Source organism: Neovison vison, chromosome 3 (assembly GCF_020171115.1).
Source record: "Neovison vison isolate M4711 chromosome 3, ASM_NN_V1, whole genome shotgun sequence".
NCBI classification, from domain to species: Eukaryota; Metazoa; Chordata; class Mammalia; order Carnivora; family Mustelidae; genus Neogale; species Neogale vison.
The window spans coordinates 91,484,759-91,509,666 of record NC_058093.1 but is presented as its reverse complement, the minus strand read 5'-3'; the positions used below and the strand labels follow the sequence as shown (position 1 = coordinate 91,509,666).

General features: G+C 36.3%; 1 pseudogene; it reads right to left on the bottom strand.

Annotated features, from left to right (window-relative positions):
* Window positions 1-1,171: 1,171 nt before the first annotated feature.
* On the bottom strand, window positions 1,172-21,472 carry LOC122903531 (annotated as a pseudogene).
* Between the last annotated feature and the right edge of the window lie 3,436 nt (window positions 21,473-24,908).

The window sequence follows — 24,908 nt, the reverse complement described above, 5'->3', positions numbered from 1 at the left end:
ATAAGCCCTGCTTGAGCCCCACAGATTCCCCTATAATCCCTGTGGTGCAAGATCAGAATAGGGCTCCCACAAAGTCACCCCCATGATGAGGGAGACTGTTGTTCCCCCTGGGTTGTCAGTTCCCACTGGAAGAACTAAAGGCTCAAGGGAGTTCTCTCTGTATGGTCTGCACTGCCTGGGGAAGGCAATGTGGTTACGGTGTAGCCTCTTCTCAGACCCTCTAATGCCAGCTGTCTTGGTGTCTGAGGTGTAGGGGTGCTTCAGCCTTACCCCTGTGTTCTAAGATTCTTTCAGTGGTGTCTTATTCTTCAGTAGACGTTAACTGTTCTTGTGAGAAACATTAAAGTCAAGATGTGGTCATCTTGGTGATGTCACTTCTACTTGATTTTTTTTAATTTTTTATTTTTTATAAACATATATTTTTATTCCCAGGGGTACAGGTTTGTGAATAGCCAGGTTTACACACTTCACAGCAGTCACCAAAGCACACACCCTCCCCAATGTCCATAACCCCACCCCCTTTCTCCCAACCTCCCTCCCCCCAGCAACCCTCAGTTTGTTTTGTGAGGTTAAGAGTCACTTATGGTTTGTCTCCCTCCCAGTCCCATCTTGTTTCATTGATTCTTCTCCTACCCACTTAAGCCCCCATGTTGCATCACCACTTCCTCATATCAGGGAGATCATATGGTAGTTGTCTTTCTCCCCTTGACTTATTTCGCTAAGCATGATATGCTCTAGTTCCATCCATGTTGTCGCAAATGGCAAGATTATGAACTATTGGGATTTCATCAAGATCAAAAGCTATTTGATTTTTAAATGAAATATGGCTCCTTGTCTTTCCTCAAACTCTATGTGATGAAATCACTTATCCAATAACTCTAAATGATGAACATTTCTACTTCATTGTTAATTAACATATGACAGATTGATAGATTTATTTTTAAGTTCTTAATCCATTCTATTATCCTTTTGTTTTAAGTATATGTGCTGCCAAAGCAAGTACTACCCTCTTTTTTTATTAATGTTTTATTGGAAAAGATACATGAAAACCACCTATGTACAGAACCCCAGTTAAACATAACAAGGAAACCTCCGCACACTTTTTGCCTTATAAAAGCTTGACTTCTTTGGAGTGACTAACTTCTTGCTCATTCCAGCAACAATGTCCCAGTTAACTTGGTTCCTTTTTCTCCAGGTTCAAAATAAAATCAAATTATCCTAAGGTCAGGGCTGAATTGAGTCTCTGGCAAATGAAGAGAGCCATATTTCTTTAATGTCTCAAGTTTTTATTTAAGTTCCAGTTAACATATAGTATAATATTAGTTTCAGAAGTAGAATTTAGTGATTCATAATTTATTAGTTTACATACAACACCTAGTGCTCATCATAAGTACCCTCCTTAATCCCCATCATCCATTTAGCCTCTCCACTGTCCCCTATCCCACCCACCCCCTTTACGATGATATTGAAAATATTGCAAATATTGCAAGAGAAGTAGAAGGAAAAACTCCGGAAAAAGTTATTGAGTACTCAGCTGTATTCTAGGAAAGATGCAATGAACTCCAGGACATAGAGAAGATTTTGGCTCAGATCAAAAGGGAAGAGGCAAGAATTCAAAGAAGAATTAGTATCAAAAGAGCACTTGAAACAAAGATTGGACGGTACAAAGCACTTTTTCATCAGCTGAGAATATCATATGGTACTAAAAAAGGAAAAAACTACACTGAAGAAGAGGATCGCTTCCTAACCTGTATGCTTCACAAACTTGGATTTGACAAAGAAAACGTTTATGATGAATTACGACAGTGTATTCACAACTCTCCTCAGTTCAGATTGGACTGGTTTCTTAAGTCCAGAACTGCAATGGAGCTCCAGAGGAGGTGTAACACCTTAATTACCTTGATTGAAAGAGAAAACATGGAACTAGAAGAAAAGGAGAAGGCAGAGAAAAAGAAGAGAGGACCAAAACCTTCAACACAGAAACGTAAAATGGATGGAGCACCTAATGGTTGAGAAAGAAAAAAGAAGCTGAAACTAAGAATATATATATGCTCCATAATCACTAACTTTAAACCAGTAGTTCTTTAATTTACGAGTCTTCATAAGATGTACTGTACAATGCTCAATTGTTATGTCATTCAAAGACATCAGGTTCATCTGTTTACTGAGCTTACAAACATAGTACGTAGTTCCACTTTTTTAAATGCAGCAGCTGTGTTGAAATTTTTTTTTTATTATTAACACTTGAAGTAATAAAACAGGCTTCATTTATTAAAAAAAAAAAAAAAGACTGTAATTACAAGTAAGAAGGATTGGCCTAAATGGTAAATATGATGAAGTCAGACAAAATGCAGGCTTTATAGTTCATGATTTCAGTATATAAAAACCTGTCCATTTCTACCTGGACAAGTCCCATGAAAAAGTGGATGATTTAAAATAATTTCCTTACAGATGTTTTATTTAAGCAGGTAGCACAATCTACTCATGTTGTTTGATCTGTGTTTGTTATATTGGTTGTAATTAATTTTTAAAGTCATCACTAGTAGAAAATTTATTTATTTATTTTTTTAAGATTTTATTTATTTATTTGACAGAGAGAGATCACAAGCAGGCAGAGAGGCAGGCAGCGAGAGAGGAGGAAGCAGGCTCCTTGCTGAGCAGAGAGTCCGATGCGGGGCTCGATCCCAGGACCCTGAGATCATGACCTGAGCCGAAGGCAGCGGCTTAACCCACTGAGCCACCCAGGCGCCCCATAGTAGAAAATTTATTAACTATTAACTGCATTCACCTTGTAAATTACTGTATAAAACTTGTTGACAATGCACTGTCTTTATTAGAAAGATGTTAAGGTACATAAATAGAGTGTAAATAAAATAGTGTTGATGTACTGAAAGATGAACTGTATAAAAAAGTATTGGTAATTGTATATGGAGTGTACCTGTTTATCTGTAACTATTATCCAAACAAATTAAATACTGTGGATGCATCTAAAAAAAAAAAGACAACTTCCAGCAACCCTGAGTTTGTTCTCTATAGTTAAGAGTCTCCTTTATGGTCCACCTCTCTAAGAGAGCCGTATTTTTTAAAGGCTTGGTGATGGGTTTTTGAGCTCACTCAGGATAATAAAACGTTTCATCATTGGAACAAACTGCACATCTGCCGTGGGCCATTTTGGGTTGTCTTCTTTCCTGGATGGTTCATAACGGGGATTGTTTATCTAAAACTGGGTGTGGTCTGGGTAAGCCTCCTTCGCAAGCTTCACAAGTCCTGTGATGCCCGGCTCTTTGCAATTTCCGTGGTAGAAGAAGGCTTCTTTCTCCAGCTTCATGGTTGGCAGGCAGTTCTGGGCCTGTCCTGGTAGCTGTAAATACCATCTCAGCATGCTGTCTACTTGGGCTCTGCTTTAAGATCCTCAGTTCACATCTATGTCTTTCTCTAGTCGGCTTTTTGTCTCTCACTTTCATCAGCCAGTAACTGTTTAGATGCTTCCCACGTTTTTTAGAGGCTGGTCCTCCTAGGGCTGGAGTTACCCACTTACACTGATGTCCCTGCTGGGTTCTTAGTATTTATGTATTTTCCTGCTGGTCTCTTATTGCTAGCCCAGCAGACTCAGCAGCCCCAACCATCCTCTTCTGGGGCTTCAGCATGTCTCCCTGCAGGGGTGTTTTCTCACAGCACTGACCCCACCACCTGGCAGATCTATTGCTTTCTTTACCTTTTTTTATTTGAGAAATAATATGATAATAAATAATAAATATAATATATTATAATATAATATATAAAAATATAATATATAAAAATATATAAATAAAATATAAATATAAAATATAATATAAATAATAAAATATATGATTAGATTTGCTATTTGATAGAACAAGCCTCCTCATTTTGCTAGTCTTTCTCATGAATGTCTTGGGTATCTTAAGATCTAAAATTTCATAAATTTTTTTAAATCTTTCTAAGTTATCAACTGGAATCTCATTGAATATGCAGAATAATTATTATTTTTTGTAATTATTTGTACGGATTATTGCTATCCATAATTATTGTACACTACTAAATTTAGTTATTCTATTGTGATTTTCATAGTTTTCTTTTTTTCCTTATCTTCTTGTAGAACTGTGTTGTTATTAATTACATTAATACCTAGCACCCTATAATGTTTGTTGTTATTTTAAATGGTATTTTAAAAAATCTTATATTTCCTAATGAGGAGGCAATAAATGTGTATCACTCAGATATACCTTCAAGAATGAACCTGTTGCATAGAATTCAGTCAGATAACAGCCTTGAGTTGCCTTACCTCTGGGATCCATTACAGTATTTGAGTCAAATACACACTCTCCCTAGGCAGTTCCCAGCCAATGACTGAGCATGATAGGCATATCCAGGCCTCCTGTTGATTGCTCTATACAATACTCCCCTATAGGCAATTTTTGCCCTACAGCTCTCTGCGGGGCTGCCTGTGGCTTTTTTAGAGCTGCATTGCTCTTTGTCAGTTCTTCTTATTTCTTGAAATTTTGAAGAAACAAAATGTTTCATAAATATAGGGCTTAATTTAAAATATTAACATACATCTACAATCTGAAACACTCTCATTCTGCTACTTAAATACTTAAATAATCTGTAACCTCTTCATCATCATCGTTCTATCAACAGAATTCATAATGTGATGTGACTTTCCATGTCACAGGATTCATTCAATTTATCAGGCTGGATTTTCACCAGAGGGAATGAAGTTTTCATGAACCATGGTCAAAAAGCATCTGACTACATCTCTGTTCTGAGCCCAACTTGCTTCTCCCAACCCAAAACACATTTTTATTTTCAATTGGAAAAAAACATGTGATCTGCCAAAGAGTTTGAGTTCATATTTTTACTGAAATAGAGGAGCCATAGGAAAATACATGAGAGATCATTAAAATTCATTCGTTAAGTTTTCATATTGTTAAATACAGAGAAAGATGGTCCAGGTTAATTAAGTCAGGGGATATAAATGCTGCACCCAAAATTCAGTTTACACCCAGGTTATTGATGCAAACATTTGTTACCACATACGGCTTTAAATATTTCAAGACATTGGGTTTGATGTTTATACCCTACAGTGTGTGAATCTTCCATATGGTGGTTTTCTGTTACACATAGTATTTGAGTTATATGGCTAAGTGATAGAAGGTTTTAGTTCAAATGTTAGTGGAAGCATTCATGTATACACACACACACACACACACACATGTGCACACAAGCTTATGCAAGCATTAAAACTTAGCATGAACCTTTGAGACCAAGAGAACAGCCCTGGCTATAACTCTGAATAAGTACTGGAGAGATGTTTTAGCAAAATATAGAATTGTTTTTCCTGGGCTATTTTATTTAAAAGGTACAATTTCAACTCAATTTCCCATATCTGTCTTCAATATTAATGGCAACAAGTAATTTAAACGTCACCTTGTTGTTTAAAAAACATCTACAAATACCTAGCTTCATCATCCTCTTCATAGTTTCTATCTACTGAAGAAGCAAATATGATTAATTACTCATTTACATTATTCAATGAGTAAGAAGCTCTAGTTTCAGCAATAAGTCTACAAAAAATGGTAAAACAAAGAAAAGAGTTGGGATTGCTTGGTCAGGGCCTGTAGAGTAGCATTTTCTGTATTTCTTGTCTGGATTACATGCCGTGAGGCTAGAGGCCTGACCGTGCTTGCCTCTGCAGCAATAGCAAAAAAAAGCATGATATTGTTTTCAAAGGACTTTCAACTGTAATGAAAATTTTCAATTAGCAGAAACACGACCAAGGGATTAAAAAAAATACAAAATTCATCCAATAATCTGAAAGATATATTTTGAATACTCATCACACAAATACTCATAAAATAGATATTTTATTTTTATTTATTTATTTATTTTAAATGCTCAGCCAGAATACAAGCATCTGCTTCTCTTTGTGCTTAGTGATGGTAGAACTTTGTAACCAGGGATTCTTAAAAATAAGAGATTGGAGGAAATGCTTCCGCAGGAGATATGGACATATAAGGAGAGCTCTGTTTCTGCAGTGCTAAATGTCACTTCTACTCAAAGACCTCAGGGGAAAAAAAAATTCTCAGACATATCGGTTTACCATAATGTTGACCACTCTTCCTTCTTACTAACAATTACAGAAGGAGTTGTACTGCATGTTTGGCAAAGAGTAAATGACGAAGAGAGGGTTTAGAGGGCCATGATTCTTACAGAAACTCACACAAACAAATTGATTGGAGTTGATCTATACAAGGAAGTGGATTGACATTGCAAGGGTCAAGACCAACTGCAAATTTTGTGTCAACTATAAAGCATTAGCTCCTCCTATTCTCAGAGCTCCAGCTTTTCTATGGTGACAGAAGAGGTAGCTCTTGGGACCACCAGATTGATTTGTCTAACAAATAGGGCATTTATGCTGCCACAAATATTCCTTCATTTAATTTACCTCTGGTGTAAATGACAGTAGTTGAATTTTTTTTCCCCCCAGCAAACCCATAAAGGAGAAAAGTTAACCCAAAAGGGAAATGGGGCAAAGATCATAACTGAAACTAGGTGTGGCACATAAATAATGAATCTGGGAATACTGGAAAAAAAAATAACAAAATGAAATTACAAAAATAAATTAATAGGAGCTAGAAGAGAAGGGCATGTTTACATGTAGTCTGCCTTTGAATAAATATAAATGTTAGCATAAATTGAGTTTAAACTTATGTAGATAATAATAATGGAAAAGGAAATTTCCTCTTAGGTTAATTGTTGCCAGATGCTCCTGTTTCTAAATAGTATGATCCAGTGCTACCAGATTTGCTACTGTAATCTGGCTTATGTTTCAATGGATTACATAAAACTAATTAGTCAAATCAGGATACATGGGAAATGCCAACTGCTTTTTCTAATCTGTTTTGATATTAAATTTCTATTCTTGGCAACATATTATCTCCTAAATGCCCTTGGGAATAACAGTATTTTAACTATTTTGTGTAATATATGATTAAAGCCAAGATTTAACAAGATTTTAGTATTCTATTTTTGAATATTCATGAAAAACATCTTTAACAATATTTATCTTTCCTAAGCATATTTTCCAACTTCTTCTGTATTAACATGTGCTTTATAGTGTTTGCTTTATATTAATATATAGGAACAAACATACATTGTTCACAATTATATTTCTAATGATGCATATAATGTTTGGCTTTGCAGTCAAATGCTCTACCACTGAGCTATACCCCCTAATGTTTGGCTTTGGACCTATTGTGTACTGAGAAAATAGTTTATCATTTAACTGTGTTAAAATTATAATACTCTCAAGAATGTTTCAAATATTCAATCTTTAAAATTCTTTCACTTTATGCTTTAAAAAATCAGCTGTCTTACCTGAATATATTTTACATTTTTCTAGCTAACGAAATTATAGAGACTACTTCAACTGATAATTTGTAAGCCTAGCAACATAAGTAACACTTTATGTGTGTACATTGACTTCATTTCCAAAATATGAAAATTTTTTATTATCTTCACTATTTGTCATACACATATTTAATGCTACTATTTTCATTTGTATAGTAGACCTTACTCTAACTCACTATTCTAAGTAATTCTGTCTTTATCTTACATCATCATTTTCCCACTCTCTATTGGATCATTCCCATAAACAAACACATATACTGTTACTTCTTTAATTCTTTTTTTCTCACCGCACTTTCCCCCTGGTAACTACTTTCCTATTACTCTGCTCCCTTTTGTAGTAAAACACCTAAAATAGTTGTTTTGTTTTCCCTCCTCACATGTCCTCACTTTATCATGTTTTCTCCCTCATCACCTTATTAAAAATGTTATCATTAAGATACTACCAAACTAACTAAAGCCAATTGACTTGACCTACAGGTAGCATTTGAAGTAGTTGAACATACCCTTCTCCTTTCTATACTTTCCCACATTTCTTCCAAGACTTGACTCTCTCGGATATTTATCCTATCTCCATGGTCACTCCATCTCAGCCTCCTTTGCTGGTTACTTCTCTTCTCCCCAGTCCCTAAATTGGAGCATTTCCAGTCTTAGACTTTGGTCTTCTCTTCTGTTTGCTCATCTTGTTGGAGATTTCATCTAGGCTCATGGCTTTAAAAATTAATATATGCAGAAAACTTCTAAAGTTGTATCTCCCACCCACAGTTCTCCATCAGATTGCAGACCTTTACATCTGGTTGTGTCCTTGACGTCTTTATTGGATGTCTACTTGACATCTCAAACTGAACACACTTCAGAATGGAGTCTCAATTTCCCCTCCCCATATCTGTCCCAATATAGGTCATGCCCCACTATTTTCCCAGTGCTTATGCCAACATAAGTGGAGTCATCCTTGAATTCCCATTTTCTCTTATAACCTACATCTAATATGTCAGGAAATTTGTTATCTCTAACCTCAAAACATATTTAAAATCCAAGTATTTTACACTACCTGTGATCAAAATTGATTCCCAGGACTACAACACTCTCTCAACTAATTTCTATACTTGTATTTTTGTCTGTTAGACTCTATTCTCAACACAAGAGCCAGAGTTTTTTGAAAACACCCTCAGAATTAACACCTATCGAGGCAAGAAGTGCTGAGAGGGAAGGGAAAGGGGCATCTTTGGGCAAAGGGAAAAGTTGGGCTACCATAGAGTCTCAGAAAAGGTCATTCTATCCCACAGAAATCTCTGAAATGGCCATGGTCCTTCTGAGTGGTCTCAAGGTAGTGGGGAGCAGCAGAGTCTGCTCCCCATTAACCACACGTTGACTATAGGCTGCCCTCAGAGGCAGTGAAGCTTGGGCCAGCACACTCCCTGCAGCAAGCAGAGAAAAGAGTCCCAGTTAGAATCTATCAGGCAGCAGCAGCACAATCTGCAAGTATAGTATAAGCCCTCCAGTTCTGAAGGGACATGTGGTTGGATCATCACAGTGTCTACCAAACAACCAATTGAAAAATCACTGAGCTTAAACAAACAACAAACAAACAACCACACACACACAAAAAAACCACCACCAACAAAAAAACACGTAGGAGACTAAGTAGATGGAATTTGCCTAAGTTCAAATTCGAGAATAGAATATTGCTGGGTTAGCTATCTGACAAAATATAAATTCCATCTCTTCCTTATGAACTTCAATAGCACTGTTTACAAAAACTGTGAATTGTAAGCTACTTTCAAATGGAACATGTGATTAATGATTCAAAAGAGAGTAAGTCTCAAGGTGTCAAGTATGTGACAGGAATTGTAATCACTCAGTGGCTTCAGGAAGGTTTCCTTATTACCAGATATCTTTCTACTTTGTTTCTTTCTGCATGAAATCAGTTCCATTCTTTCCTTTAGCTTATAATTTTCTTTTGTTTAAAAATATAGGCACTCTGAAAAAGGAAAACTCATTGAACCTTTTTGGTCACTACAACTAATTTGTTCTAAGCCATCTATACTCAGTGAAGACTATTGGCCCTTTATGTACCAGATGCTGTGTAAGGTTGTGAGCTTACTAGGGTGAATGAATTTCTAAATGATTTCAAGGAACTCGGCAATTTAGCAATGGAAAAAAAAAGAAACTGTAAAAGCCCATTACTTCAATGCAGCTTGATACGTGCATTGACAGAAATTTGCCCAGGGTCCTGGTCAAAGGTCACCAGAGAGGCATCCTGAAGGACAAGTAGGGTTAATCAGTGGGACACTAGAGGTGGAGGTAATATTTCAGGCAGAAAAAGCTGTGCCCACAAAGGTTAGGAGGTCAGAAAGGATACAAAACACAGTGGAACGTACATGGGATCGATAGCCGTGGGACGGAGAGCCTGAGGAAGGCAAGCTGTGATGAGAGGGAGGCTGGAGCCAAAGCAGGAAAGAGAGCAATTGTATTTATTCAACTCTTTTTCAAACTCACTGTTTCTATAGTAGAATAGGAAGTTATGCTTGGAGGGAAATAATATTGAAACACAAGAGCCAGAAATTGTGGTAGATGTTTTTTTTATTAATAGTTTACAACATATTTAAAGCAAGCAAATCTTCCTTTCCCTAATTTTCAAGTTATTTACAAAGAGTGATATTTAATCTTTTTTCTTGTGTTTATGACTGTAGCCTATACAGAGTATTCAGTGAAATATACAGATTTTCTTCCCCTATAAAAATGCATGTAAATGGTGCATATTTAATTCCAAGATGTTTATAAATTTCCTGAAGCTTATCCATGGCTGCTTTAGAACACTGCATTAAGAAACCCAATCTAGCATTTATATATCAATGTGATAAGATTAGAGCCAGTATGTTTGTTCTTTCCCTCCACCCTCATATCTCTCTTAAAGCACACAGTATTTTTTTTTTAAAGATTGTATTTATTTATTTGACAGAGAGAGAGAGGGCACACAAGCAGGGGAGTGACAGGCAAAGGGAGAGGAAGAAGCAGCCTCCCCGCTGAGCAGGGAACCCAATGTGGGGCTCCATCCTAGGACCCTGGGATCATAACCTGAGCCGAAGGCAGATGCTTAACCAACTGAGCCAACCAGGCAGTGCTCAAAGCACACAGTATTAATTCTAGTTAACAATTCATTTATTTGGTGACACCCAGACTCATGATGTATGGAAACACTCAACTTCTGGGCAGGGCCAGATGTATCTCACCCTGGTCATGCAACCCCTTTATCAGCGAGTGTATAAATTCTTTCCGGGAGTAGAACCTTTTCTTATGCCCACTATAAATCACTAAGATGGTGTTATGGTACTATTTCCTTCTGTTTTGTCCACACTGGATTTGGAAACAAATGTGACAACAGCTTAAAAAGTCTTTTACCTGTTGTAAATATGACTTCTTAAAACAGGAGCCTCATCCTTTATGAGATGTCACAATGATTTTATTGGGGAAACTGATTCAATCAATGTCACTGATAGAACTCTATTACATAGTTACACTTACTCTTTTGAATTTTTCTCTAGTCGGCACTTGAAACAGTTCCAGATCGCAGTGAAAATGTTTTGTTACAGTGAGAAAGTTGAGGGATTTTTCTTTGTCTTCATTTATTTCTCCTTTGCCACTTCTATAGGTTTAATTTCTACCAGTAGATGCATATTCATTGGGTTAAATGCTTACATCTTAAAACAAAGCATGATATATTCTAGATAACATGAAAGACATCTTTGCCATACAACTTTTCCAAATTTGAAAAATATCAATTTCTTGCCCAATATTTTAATTACTAAAATATGGACTTACACTAAAAGAAATGGAAGGTTACACTTACTTACACTAACTTACACTTACTTACACGACACTTCACTTACACTAAAAGAAATGTCAGGCTGGAAAGTTTGGGAAATGCAAGATGTATGTTTGAAAGCCTCAGGAGTTACTGAAGATAGAATTTGCTATTGGACTTTGGTTAACAGAACATGCCCACTAACTGAAATATCAATAAGAATAATTTGTGTGTGTGTGTGCATGCGTGTGTGTGTTTTAATTTGTTTGAGCCAAGTGTCTGATTATGGGGAAAACTGCCCATATACAGTGACTGTAAGGTCTCTTGAAAGACTTTTTGGCCCTAGTTATTTTTGTAATTAGTCATATTCTTCATATACTGGGGAAGTTGCTTTGTTAGGAACAATCTTCAGAAATCATTAGAGAATTGTAATATGTAAACCTATTTATTAACCACAAGTTATGGACCACATTGAAATTAGTTTATTTGTCTACTTCATCCAGCAAAATTCTGAAGACATATGACTCAAGAGGAGTCAAGCACACTGTTTTACCTAAACAAAGACCCAAGGTGAGTTTTCTGATCCCTAAGGACACTTCAAGAGGAGAGTAAAACAAGAAGCAAAGGAAAACTTGGTTTATAGCATTCACATTTTTTTCCTTATTGGATCAGATCTTTGGCCCATTATAGATATATAGATATAGAGATAGATACAGATAGAGGACAGGTAGATAGATAGATAGATCTGTTAACTTTTGCATGTATTCACTCAATATTAATTCACAACCAAGGACCTCCTTAGGTGCTAAGGATCCATTCATTTTCATTAGTCTCATGGCGTTTACACTGGGAGGTAAACAATATAATCACACATTATTGCATATAATTGTATATATTGTATATGTATATATAGTATATTGTATATCACAATTCTGACTTAAAACTGTATACTTACATTAAACATTGTATGTTAAGTTAACCTTCAGCCCAGAAATGATACATAAACTGACTACCAGTATAGAGGTATCAGTTATATATCATCATTGTGTTGTAAAAATTACAAATTAACTTATAAGTTTCAGATATTACACTAAATGAGTAATTAGATATTAGGGAATCCACAACTCAGGATATAGCAATATAAAATTTTTGTTTTTAAGCAAATTAATAATTTAAGCTCCCATTTCTTTGGAAAAGCTGATTCTTAAACACAGGCAGTTTTGTATCTTTCTCCCCCTAGGAGCTTGTGTAAATTCCCAAACATGGAGGCTTATATGGTACAAAATATTGATTAGATGAGAAGTCAACTGAGGCACAGCATGTTGGCTGAAATACCCCTTTATTTCCCCAACTTTAGCCACTCTTTCATGAGTTATATGCCATGTTTTAGGACACAGGAATGATTTCCCATCTTGCATGCCATTCTAGAGCACAAGAAGCTTTGGGAGGTTATCTTTGGCCTTCCCAGCCATTTGTGCCTAGGTAGCCATTTTCTCTTGACTGTGAATGGGAAGGGCAACAAAATTTCCCACTGATCTTGGAATCTCCAAATCTATATTGAGATTTCTGTTACTCCCACCAACCCCCTGATCCTCCCCTATTTTCCACACAGGGTCCTGACTCACTTTTCTAGTATGCATGATTAGAAAAATGAAAGACAAGAGGGAAATTTCTGCTTTCTAAGGCTGAGCAATGGCAGTGATGTCCAAGAGAAAGGAAACAGTAAAGCCAGCCCAACAATCACTTCAACTTTTTTGTTTTTATTTATGATTGTAAACGAATTGTTTAGCTCTAACCTTCAGTTTATTTACTTGTAAAATAGGGATAAGATTAGTACCTACCACAACAGATTGTGTAAGAATTTAATGACATAACGAAAAACCTTAGTTTGGTACCTAGCATATAAAAAAAACTTAAGTTTGGTGCCTATCACAAAATAAAACCTTAATGGATGCCATCTATTATATCATGTTCACTCTTCTAGTATAAATATATATATATATATATATATATATATATATATATATAAAAATCAGTAATTACTATAATTACTTATTATTTTTATAGATGTTTGTTGGGTGTTGCTGTATTTTTGTGGTATCTAGAGATAAGTTTCTTAACAGTAACAATTCCTCTTCCATTCATCCTCACATGGGTTATTCTCACATTTGCATTTTGAAATTGTTTTTTGTGAATTAAATTAGTAAATCTTCTTAGTGGTAAACCAGAAGGTTTAAAATATTTAAAGTTCCATATTGTCTGACTATACTGACCATTAAATTTATAACAATACAGTTAAATGATAAAAACATAAAGCTTGGGTGGTGCCTGGCTGGCTCAGATAGAAGAACATGCAACTCTTGATCTTGGAGTCATGAGCTCAAGCCTCATGTTGGGCACAGATATGACCTAAAAAAATTGTAAAGCTTGGAAGAATTTTAAAAGTAGCTTTTTTTTTTTTTTAATCTGTTGCATTATCTTCACATAGGACATCACATGAAAACATTTTGCAGGCAAAAGATGATCAAATCTTTATTTAAATGCCTTTAGAAAAGAAGATGCAAAGTCTGCCTCATCAAGCTACTCTAGGTCCTAAAAACAAAATGCCTAAACTAAGGAACCTCTGCTACTGTTCAAAAGTTGTTCTCTTTCCCCTGGAAAGTTAAGAGGAAACAGTTCCCCCTCTGAATGCAAGAAGATATGAAAGCAAAATCAAAGTGTGTTGTTGCCATTATTAAGTACACTTTCTAAATTCTACCTAAATATTTGAAATTAATGGCAGATATATTAAGACCTATGGTTTGAGTAATTACCTTTAATAGTAGTAAATGTTAGGTCTCTTCAGTTTCTTAGTTGTGAAATTTTATGAGTCATTCACAGCATGTAACTTCATACATTTATATCCTTTATATTTTAAATTTTCTGAAAACCAACTTCCATTGTTCCTTTTTCTCCTGAATTATATTTAATACAATAAAAGCAGATATTATTCTTCTTTTCAGTGTGACATTTTCCACCCTATATGACTCAAAAATGTACTGCTTTTAATATAGCTAGAGATATGTCAGAAACAAAAACAACCAGACCATTACATATACAGATATCTAATAAGTCAGTTTTATTTTCTTCTTGGAATTCCACTAACAAAGAAAATAATTATAGAGACAACCAATCTAAATTTAAAAAAAAAAGTATTTTATGGGGAAAAAAAAGACTCAAGATTGAGATCTATCCCCACAACTTGAGCTGGCTGTCTGACCTCATTAACATCTTCTAATTTCAATTTATTTGTCCTCAACATAGCATATATGTTTCATTAGTGTTACCTTTTCATAAGATTTTAAGACGAATTTCAGTTTAGGTAACAAATATGAAACATTCACGACTCTGATCTTCACTATAATTGTGGTGACTATATAAGTACTTTACCTTTATCAAATATATATACTAGATACAAAACTTGTCTTTATTAAAATTCAAACAATAGCCCATTCTAATTTCAAAGTTTAAAAAAATACTTCGTCTAGCAATTTCATTAAATAATCTCGAAGATACTTTATATGAGTCATGATGCTTCCTCAGCAAAAAATAGGACACACAAATCAAAATGGCTTAAGCTATATGAAAAATTCATTATCTCATTTAAAGAAAGTCTCACAGTATTGTGGGAACATCCTTGCTTCGCTACGGTGTTACTATTCACTGTATGATAAGTTTAGTGTCAGAATTCTATACAATCAGAGACAAGACACTATCTAGTGGGGGAAGTAACAATTTCATTTGCCAGCAACATTCTCTTCCCATCTGTTGGCCAACATTTTGTCATATGCTTAATGTCAATCTAGTTATTTGCAAAGGCAATAGGATTACCATAATTAGTTATGTGGGGTTGTCCAATGCAAAAGCCAGTAGACACATATGTCTATTAAAGTTAAATGAATAGTAATTTTAAATATATTTTAATTAATTGATAGTAATTAAAATAAAATTTAAAATTCAGTTTTCCTGTCTTACTAGCCACATTTCAAATACTTAATAGCCCCATGAGGCCAATGGCTACTCTATTGGGCAGTGTAGAAATGGAATATTTCTGTCATCATAGAAATTCCTATTGCACAGTGTGAAAACGTTAAGATAAATCAGGATTTACCTCTGAGCTGGAGCAAGTATCATCTTCTTTGAAAGCTGACTATCTGAACAAATTGTGTTTCTATCTACCAAGGAATATATAAAGATTGGGTATAGGTATACAAGATGCTGTATCTGCTACATCATTTTTTGAAGAACAGAGATTGCCACATCATACAAACCTTATTCCCAGCATTACATATTCATGTACCTCTCCTCTGCACTACATATTAGCTGGTAAATGAGGAAGAGGCAGGGAGATTTACAGAATAATATCTGTGAATTAGAGTTGGCACATAAATTAGACATAAGATAACTACTTAAAACTAAAAATGAAATAAAAAGACTGAGAAGGTGGCATAGAAAAATATGAGTGAATTATACCATTCTCCATTACAAAATAATTGTGTCCATATTTTAATTTCTGCAACCAATTGCATGGTTTTGTTTTCATTTTGCCAGATATCAAATAAAAACATATTTTATATTTAGGAAGTATAGCCTATTGTTTAGTACTAATGGTCTGCTTTATCTACAGGAAGAAATATGTAAGAGTTCAATGGAAAATTGGGTTCCTACATAGTTTAATCCTTTGTCTTCAAGGTGAATTACCTTTGTAACCTGAAGAAATGTGATTCTCGATGCATTCTGGTTCATGTGTACCTGTCTCTATAGCTCTTCCTGTTGCTCCACTATGACCCTCTCCACTAAAGGGAGGGAGCCAACTACGTATATTGGAATAATCCCCAGATTCTACTTAACTCTCCACATTATTAAAAAGTCAAAGATGGGGACTCCTGGGTGACTCTGTTGGTTAAGTGTCTGACTCTTGGTTTCGACTCAGGTCACGATCTCAGGGTCATAAGATTGAGCTCTGTGCTGGGTGTAGCGCCACCTTGGGATTTTCTCTCCCTCCCTCTCTTTCTGCCCCTCCCCCAACTCACATGGGCATATGCTCAAGTGTGCTCTCTCTTGCTCACTAGCTCTAAAATAAATAAATAAGTAAGTAAATAAAATCTTAAAAAAGTCCAAGATGAAGAATAATGTCTTGATAATCATTACTATAAATGGAACAACAAATACTGGTTATGTTAGAGTTATAAAAAAAATTGAATGGAAAAAAAATTGAATGGAGATTCTAGGAGAAAATGTTAGAATGCTTTTTGTTCACTGAGATAAAGGATGTTCTCTCTCACACGGTGAAGAATATCAGGACAAATATACTTCTCAGGTCACAAAGCACTAAGGCAATTTACTTCTGTCCGTATTTTTATCAATGGTCCTTCGTCTATAATCCCTGACCTCTGAGAAATTTTAGGTTTGGCGCATTCTCTCCCCAGCCTGCAGGTCATGCTCTGTTCTATTTGCTGTGTCTGAAATAGCTGTGTGCTTTCATCCTAAATTCATTCTTTGGTTTCAGGACCATCTAAGCATCTGATTAGCTCCATCTTTTATCTCCCATCTCAGTGGCTTTAGACCTTTGGCCTCCTGTTTCTGATGTTCCCTACACACTCTGATTGATACAGAGCAGCAAAGTTGGCTTTAGAGCCCTGAGTGGGACAGGACTGGCCTCCTGCACTCTACTTCATATCTTTTCGAAAGAAGTCTGGTCTCTGGAGAATGATCAACGACTTTTCAAACAGTGAGTTTAAGCTTTTCGTTTATTTTGTATCTTTCTTTCATGTCCTTTCACTAATTAAAACTTAAAAACAGCTAAACAAAAAGGCTTGAGGGTGTACTATAGGTCACTAGAATGAATAATTTTTAATATTTAATATTGTGCATGTTGTAGCATAAATCAATCTCTCATTTTATGTTGTTCGATATTTTAAACTTTATTTAGGTTGGCTTCATTAAAATCCATTTGCAATTTGTATTTTCTTTGGTAATTACCTATATCTCAAAATGGTACTCAAACTACATATTTTACATATTTGTTGGATCCAGAAGTTATGTTTTATATGTATTCCTTTAATTCCTTAATTAAACCTGAAATCTTATTTCTAAGTCAAAATATGTGTTTGTAATTTTAAAGTTATAAAGATTGCCTCAAGTAGTCATCATTCTTTCAAAATTATCTTCCTCATCTAGTCAGCTATTTTTAAAAACTTTATTGGTTTTATGATGTACCATACAATAGACCATGGATAGGGACAGCTTGAGGGCATAGGGGAGAGGACAGTACACCTGAGTCCCAGGTATAATAACTGGGTGAATTTTAAGTCATGTCATTTAACTTTCCATTGTCTTTGTTTCCTCATTCACAAGACTAGAGCTCCCTTGGCCCCTGTGTAAAAGGAGCCGTGCTTCTTCCTACCGCCAGCCGCTGAAGGCAGGAGATTTTTTTTCAGGACATACAGATCACACTGAGACTCGAGGGGATTTTGGGCAGAGAGCACAGATTTGTCAGTCTTCTGTGCTAAAGGACTTAAAGTGGGAAGTGCTTTTCCATTTAGTGCATAAATATGGAATCTTGGTGTCTCAAAAGCTCCCATTTCTTGGCCCCATGTTCACCTTGTCTTAAAAGGCCTGAGTCTGGAGTGATCTGCTTTGACCTAGCGTGTGGGGTTTCCACTAAAAACACTGGAGGGTTTTGTCAAGATGATTTCAAATTTACTTTCATTGTTTAAAATTGTATGATGCAACAATGAAAATACAAACATTCCAAATGAAAATATAGGCAAAGGACATAAACAGACTCTCGTCCAAAGAAGATATCCAATGGATAATAAGCACATTAAAAGGTTTTCAGCATCATTAGTTACTGGGATGATGCAAGTCAAAACCACACTGAAATAACACTTCACCTCTAGTTAGGTGATCATAATAAAAAGACCTAAACAAGTGTTGGGGAAAATATGGAGAAATTAGAACCCTCATGCCTTGCTGGTGGGAATGTAAAATGCAGAAAACAGTTTAGTAGTTTCGTTTCTTTTTCTTTTTTTTTTTTTTTTTAAGATTTTATTTATTTATTTGACACAGAGAGAGAGAGACAATGAGAGAGGGAATACAAGCAGGGGGAAGAGGCAGAGGGAGAAGCAGGCTTCCCACAGAGTGGGTGCCTGACATGGGACTCGATCCCAGGACCCTGGGATCATGACCTGAACCGAAGGCAGTCGCTTAAAGACTGAGCCACCCAGGTGCCCAAGTTTAGTAGTTTCTTAATACACTAAATATAGAATTATCATATTAGTAAGCCACTCTCCTCCAAAGTTTTTATTCAAGAGAATTCAAAACAGGTACTCAAAACAAAAACAACAAAAACTGGTACACAAACACTCCTAATAGCTCTATTCACAATAGCCGTAAAATGGAAATAGTCCAAATGTTGGTCAATGGATGAATGGATAAACAAAATGTGTATATCCACACAATGCAATATTATGCAGCCAAAAAAAGGAATGGAGTACCGACCTACAACATACATGAATGTTAAGAACAGTATGCTAAGTAAAAGAAGCCAGGCACCAAGGGACAGATATTGTAGGATTCAATTTATATGAAATAGCCTCAATAGACAAGCCCATAAGGACAGAAAGTAGATAAGTAGTTGCCATGGGCTGGAGGCTGGAGAATGGGGAATAATTGCTTACCGGGTGGGAGGTTTCCCTTTGCGGTGGTGAGAAAGTTCCAGAACCAGATAGGGGATGACGGATGTACAACATCAAAAACGTATTTGAAGTCACTGAATTGTACACTTTCAAATGATAATTTTTATGTTATGTGTATTTTAACACAATAAAACAAATTATGATTCAATTTACACAAAGCAGAAATTTACATTTCTACTAAAGCAGGAGGGCCTTCCACATGTGGGAAGAGAAATTCCATTCTTATCAGCCACTTGCAGCAGTTGAAAAGGGAATTTTTTGTTTATATAGTTTTGTGATTTAAAGAAACAGCATTTCAAGGCATAATAAAAAATAACACTCTGGAGTATTAATTTTCAAAGTTTTAGTCGTGATCTTAAGCCAATCAAATTTTACCTCTTAGCTCCATGCTGCTCTGTTCTAAATTCTAAATTACCCTCTCTCTTTTTCTTTCTCTTTCTCTTTCATGAACGTCATCTCTGTTCTCAGGTATATGCTGGGCTTTCTTAGACTTAGCACAAACACAATTATCTCTCAGTTATAGTGGTGTTTTTGTTGTTTTTGCTTCATTTGTAGCCAGTGTTTGTCACACACTACTATGCATCAGAATTTAAAAAAAAATCTCTAAATTAAAATATTTAGCAGATAGTGATACAACAATGGGTTTTGACTCCCTCACCACATTCTCATGTTTGTGAAAATTATCACACATACAGGATTGGCTGTAATGATGTCAGCAGCTGAACAAGAAGGTAGTTTTTATTTCATCAACTTTAATGAGTAGTACACATGTAGAGATACTTAATAGTTATAACCTCAGTGTTAAACTTGAGTATGAAAAAATATATATATTTATATAATAGCTCTGATTCAGAACTACCGGCTTGTTTCTTGTGGTCATCGAATTTAGTCATTTCTGGGTTTAATGTCTAAGAATGCAGTGATCAAATTCTCATCTAATTGAGGCCTATGGTTCAGTCTTATTCTGGTTTAAAATTTCCCATTGGTCCCCCATTTCTGGGTTGTTCGACATTTCTGGTGGACTCTGCACTCCTTCTCACATGCGGCCACCATTGGCGAACTTCTGGTCTCTGCTTGGCACAGGTGCTACCTACAGATGGCTTGGGAGAAGCAGCTTTATCTCTCTAACCCCTACTAGTCACCAGGCCTACAGCTTTTAACAAAGTATTTGCCTACTTGAGCCACAACTGAATAAGCGGAAACCTCAATGCTCCCCAAGAGCATGACTTTCAGAGGACCACCTCCCCTTCTGCCAGCCTGTCTGGGGTCCCTCTACTGCTCCCTCATGCTTCTTGGGGATTCTGCATGCCTGCCCCTTTTGAGAATCCCAGATAAGAACCCAGATAGAGAGTCCCCTTCTCTTATTTCTCCCCACACTTCAGGGGCAACTCTGGCATGGTTCCAAGCTTTTACTGCAATCAGATGAAGAGGACCAGCAGATTACTCAGTCTGAAGGAGCAGGACGGATATATGTGCAAAGGTTCCAGAATAGAATGACCATTCCCCACCCAGTCCCAGACAAATAAAGGGCTCAAACTTTCTTTCTTTCTTTCCTTTCCCATTCTTCCTTTCTTTTGTTTTCTTTCTTCTTTTGTTTTCAAGAAAAATGGAAAGAAGACTAGATTAGTAACAAATTTGTGCATATACTTCAGTACATTCAGTTCTATAAGGAAATAGAGATTGATTTCCACAGTTATCTGATTTTTGTCACATGTTTCTACCCAAATAAACCAGGCAAGAAGCAACAACAACAATCCAACTAATCCAGTAAGATTATTTGAATCCTATTTAAATCTTTTTAGGTGACCAGTAAGACAATACTGGATAACTTCAGAACTTAATCCACTTGCCTGCTCTCTCTCCGTATCTGGGTTCATGGAGGAGGGGTATTGCTTTAAGGGCTTGGTCTTTGGGAAAGAGACTAACGTTTCTGAGTCCTGCAGTATCCCTCCTTCCCTCATTCGCACCCCTCCATCCCTGGCTTTCCCTCTAAAGTACTGGCTGCTGCTGTGTGAGTGGACGTAGCCTTCTCTGCTAAGCCACGGGCCACCAGCTTCTGCTGAAATCTCGGCTAGGAAAAGTTCTCTCTCAGCTTAAACAAAGTGCTAGAAGCCACCCTTGAGAAAGGGTACGTATCTTGGCCCTCCCAGTTTCCGGAGCCTGCTGGGATCTGAGTGTGAGATTCATCCTGCCCCAGGCCAAGGTTTAGTTACAGAAATTCCTCACCTGTATCTAAGAACTTCCAGATCCCGCCACTGTCCACAAAAATTGCAAGGCAGCACCGAATGTGAAGATCCAGGCCCTCTCTGTGCTGAGTATACTGTACAACCAAGGTTTTTCTAGACAGCCGTCCTTGGGGATGTCTGAAGTGACCCTGCCGGGACACTTGAAGAAAAATTGGCAGAACCTTCTTGGATCTTGGCATTTCTCTAAATGAAAGAAATTTATCCCGCACTCCATATATCTGACCACCAGCCTCTTCTGCTCTGTGTCCTGTCATCCCGTTAATCTACCGGGTCTGTAGATTGTGGTGGATATTACTCCATTTCTCTTTGTTGGAATGTTCCTTAGGTACAATTCAGCAATCACATTCTCCAGGCCTCTGCTTCATATGTTAAATGGATAGAGAAAAGAATTTCTCTTGAAAAGGCGTTGCTTTTACACTGTCTGCCATGGTAGAGTCTCAAAAATACTATATTTGGTGGCAAAACTTGAATATTAACTCTTTCTGCCTTTTGGTGGAATAAACCTAATACTGCTTTGAATTGATCTGCCCCAACCCGTATCCCCACTTGAGCATGGATACTTTTACAAAGAATTATCCAAGACATGGACATAGGTTACAGACATTGCATAGATGTCCCTTCAGTCTAATGCTGAGCACTGGGGAGAGCTTTTAACATGCCTGAGGATGAGCTTGTTTTCTAGGAGTAGCTATCTTCATTAAACTATCTTTTGTTGTGATTAGCATAGTTTACAGCTCTGTAAGGGCGGAGGTTAACTTGTAGAAAACTGGTATTAATGAAATCGTTTCCTGAATGGGAGCACTACAGCTGATCCTTGTTCAACAGAGATGTAGAAATTCTATCTAGAGGAAAAAGTAACTGCAAATGTTAGAGTTTATTGCCATATGTGACATTAATCAGTTTTGTGTCTGGTTGCAAATGATTTTCAGCGTTACGGTGACTGACAGACTACATAAATCTTCGTTTCTCGAAATTTGTTTTGAACTACATTTAACGTCTTACTGGTTCCCTTATTAATGAACAGAGGAAACTCTTTGACACTTGTTTGTTTATAACCTTTTGAAAAGTGTACTTTAATAATATTCACAGCCTGGGAATGAAGGTTGATGGAGAAGCACAGAAAGAGACTTTTAAAGATACATGTTTATACTTTTGGGGCTGCATGTTTATCTTTCACTTAAATTGCACTTAGAAATAAGTTACAGAATAGAAAAAAAAAAAATCTTTAGGGCAACATACAGGCTAAACACTAGAGCTCCTCGAAATATGTGGAAGTAAGTTATATTCAAAATAGCATTGAAGAATCCTAAAAAACATGGACTTTTCATCACTCTTATTTGGCATAAAATTCAAAGCAAAACTTTTTTGTTCAACCAAACAGTGCATAAGTTCCATTTTATCCTTTATGACATTTTCTAACTGGAAGTCATGCTGAGTAAATTGGTGACTGCATCTCTGCTTGAAACCATCTCAATATATGATTTCCTTTAGAACATCTATGTAGTATGTTGGAGGAGTGGGAGGTAAAAAATGTTTAATTCTAAAAGCAAAAAGTAATTCATTTATTCAAAAGTTGTATAGATGTTCCATAATTATTCTGTCCAAAAAAAAAAAAAAGATAATTAACTAGTCATACAAGGTAGGTCTATGTATAGAAACCAAGTAAGAGTAAATATATAGATATAGATGCAGAAATAGATGGAGATATAATATTGATCTTGTGACAAATTCAAATATTCATCTCTCTCTCTCTCTCTCTCTCATCTATCTATTACCTATCTATTTAAACAAACTGGATATCTTGGTTTTGAAAACCTCCAATAACTTATTTGGGCTGTTTTTGCCCAGTGCAATAAATATCAAGATAATCAGAATTAAGTGAGATAAAATAGGACAGAATCTTGTGGAGAATCTTTTTTTTTTTTTAAAGATTTTATTTATTAATTTGACAGACAGAGATCACAAGTAGATGGAGAGGCAGGCAGAGAGAGAGAGAGAGGGAAGCAGGCCCCCCGCCGAGCAGAGAGCCCGATGCGGGACTCGATCCCCGGACCCTGAGATCATGACCTGAGCCGAAGGCCGTGGCCTAACCCACTGAGCCACCCAGGCGCCCTCTTGTGGAGAATCTTATAGAGAATACATAGCCCCTTCACCTTCAATACAACCCATCCAATCCTTTGTTTTTATGCTTTCTTAGATCTCAGTGTATAATCAGAACAACTTTAAAGGAGGAAGAAAACATAAGAGGTGAAGTGCTTGGGTAGGCATCCACTACAGAGAGTGTCTAAGATGTTAATGTCAACCATAGGTGATCAGAGAGCAAGATGGTATCTTGAGGGTTATACTTGATGTTATTTATGAAATTATTCACTATGTATAAAATTATTTTTTATTAAGACTTTGATTAAGCTTTTTATCCCCTCATTTGGGTGAAATTGTGATTTCAGATGTTGTTAGGTAGAGGATGGGCATGTCATACTCAGCACACACCCATACGCCCATGTGCTCTGTGACACCCCTTTTTCTGTCATTCCCGTGCTCAAAATCTGTTGCCTTAACTCAAGGTTGCTGCTAATTACAACAAGTAATTTCTCCGCATGCTTATTTGCTCTTCAGCTTGCCACTTTCACTTTGTATCCACCTATCTGATTACCATGGTTGCAAGATGATGGATTGAACACATCACAGCCTGTCTCCCTTGTTCCTGGTCCCTAAAAGCGGATTAAGAAATGGCAATAAATCCAACATCTCAACAACAAAAAAAGACAAGGATGTTCATTGGCCCACACATTGTGAGCACCTGAGGAGGTCCAAAATAGTCGGAGAATTAAAGATGGAAATGACCACTTAGAATGCCTGAAAATTATTGCTTTAAAAAGAATCAACCGTCTGCCTTTGGCTCAGGTCATGATCCTAGGATCCTGGGATCAAGCCTCTCATCAAGCTCCCTGTTCATCTGGGAGTCTGTTTCCCTCCTTGTTTCCCTCCCTGTGTGCTCTCTCTCTCCCAACTAAATAAATAAATCTTTAAAAAAAAATTAGTTTATCATACATTATATACGTAGACATTAGGTCTATATGCCCCAGTGAGTTTATATTCCTTAAATAGCATAGGAAGTTCAATTCTATTCAACTCCTTCCCTCCCAACATAGGGCAAAGACAGATGAGGTGTAAAAAAGAGAAAATGAAACATGGCCCAGAAGGGTAGAGCAGTGGGTAGTAATAAAGCTCTCCCTTTTTTATTGCTCCTGATTTGAAACTCAGCTATTGTAGAATAAAGAGGATCTAAGACTTAGTTTTGTTTCTGTTTTGAAATTTTTATTTTATTATTAGGTTTACTATTACCATTTATAATGATGTAGAAGGTAGGTATCTTTTACCATTTAAATATTGGTTACCTTAAAATTTTATAAGAGCATTTTAAATCAACATAATGTCAATTTCACTGAGCCATACCTGAAACTCAAAATAATATTTGGAGTTAATCAACTCCTCCCCTGATCCCCAGTTATCACCACTTCAGAAAACAGGTATCTTTCTGTACTATATTATGTTCACTGACTTGGAGCTAAGAAACAAAGTAGCAAAACTGAAGAGTTAATCAACAGTCCCTCTCTGGATCCCAAATTATCTTCATTATTTCAATAAGTTCCTCAGTGTGGTCTCGGCAAATGAGTCTTCCTATGTTTT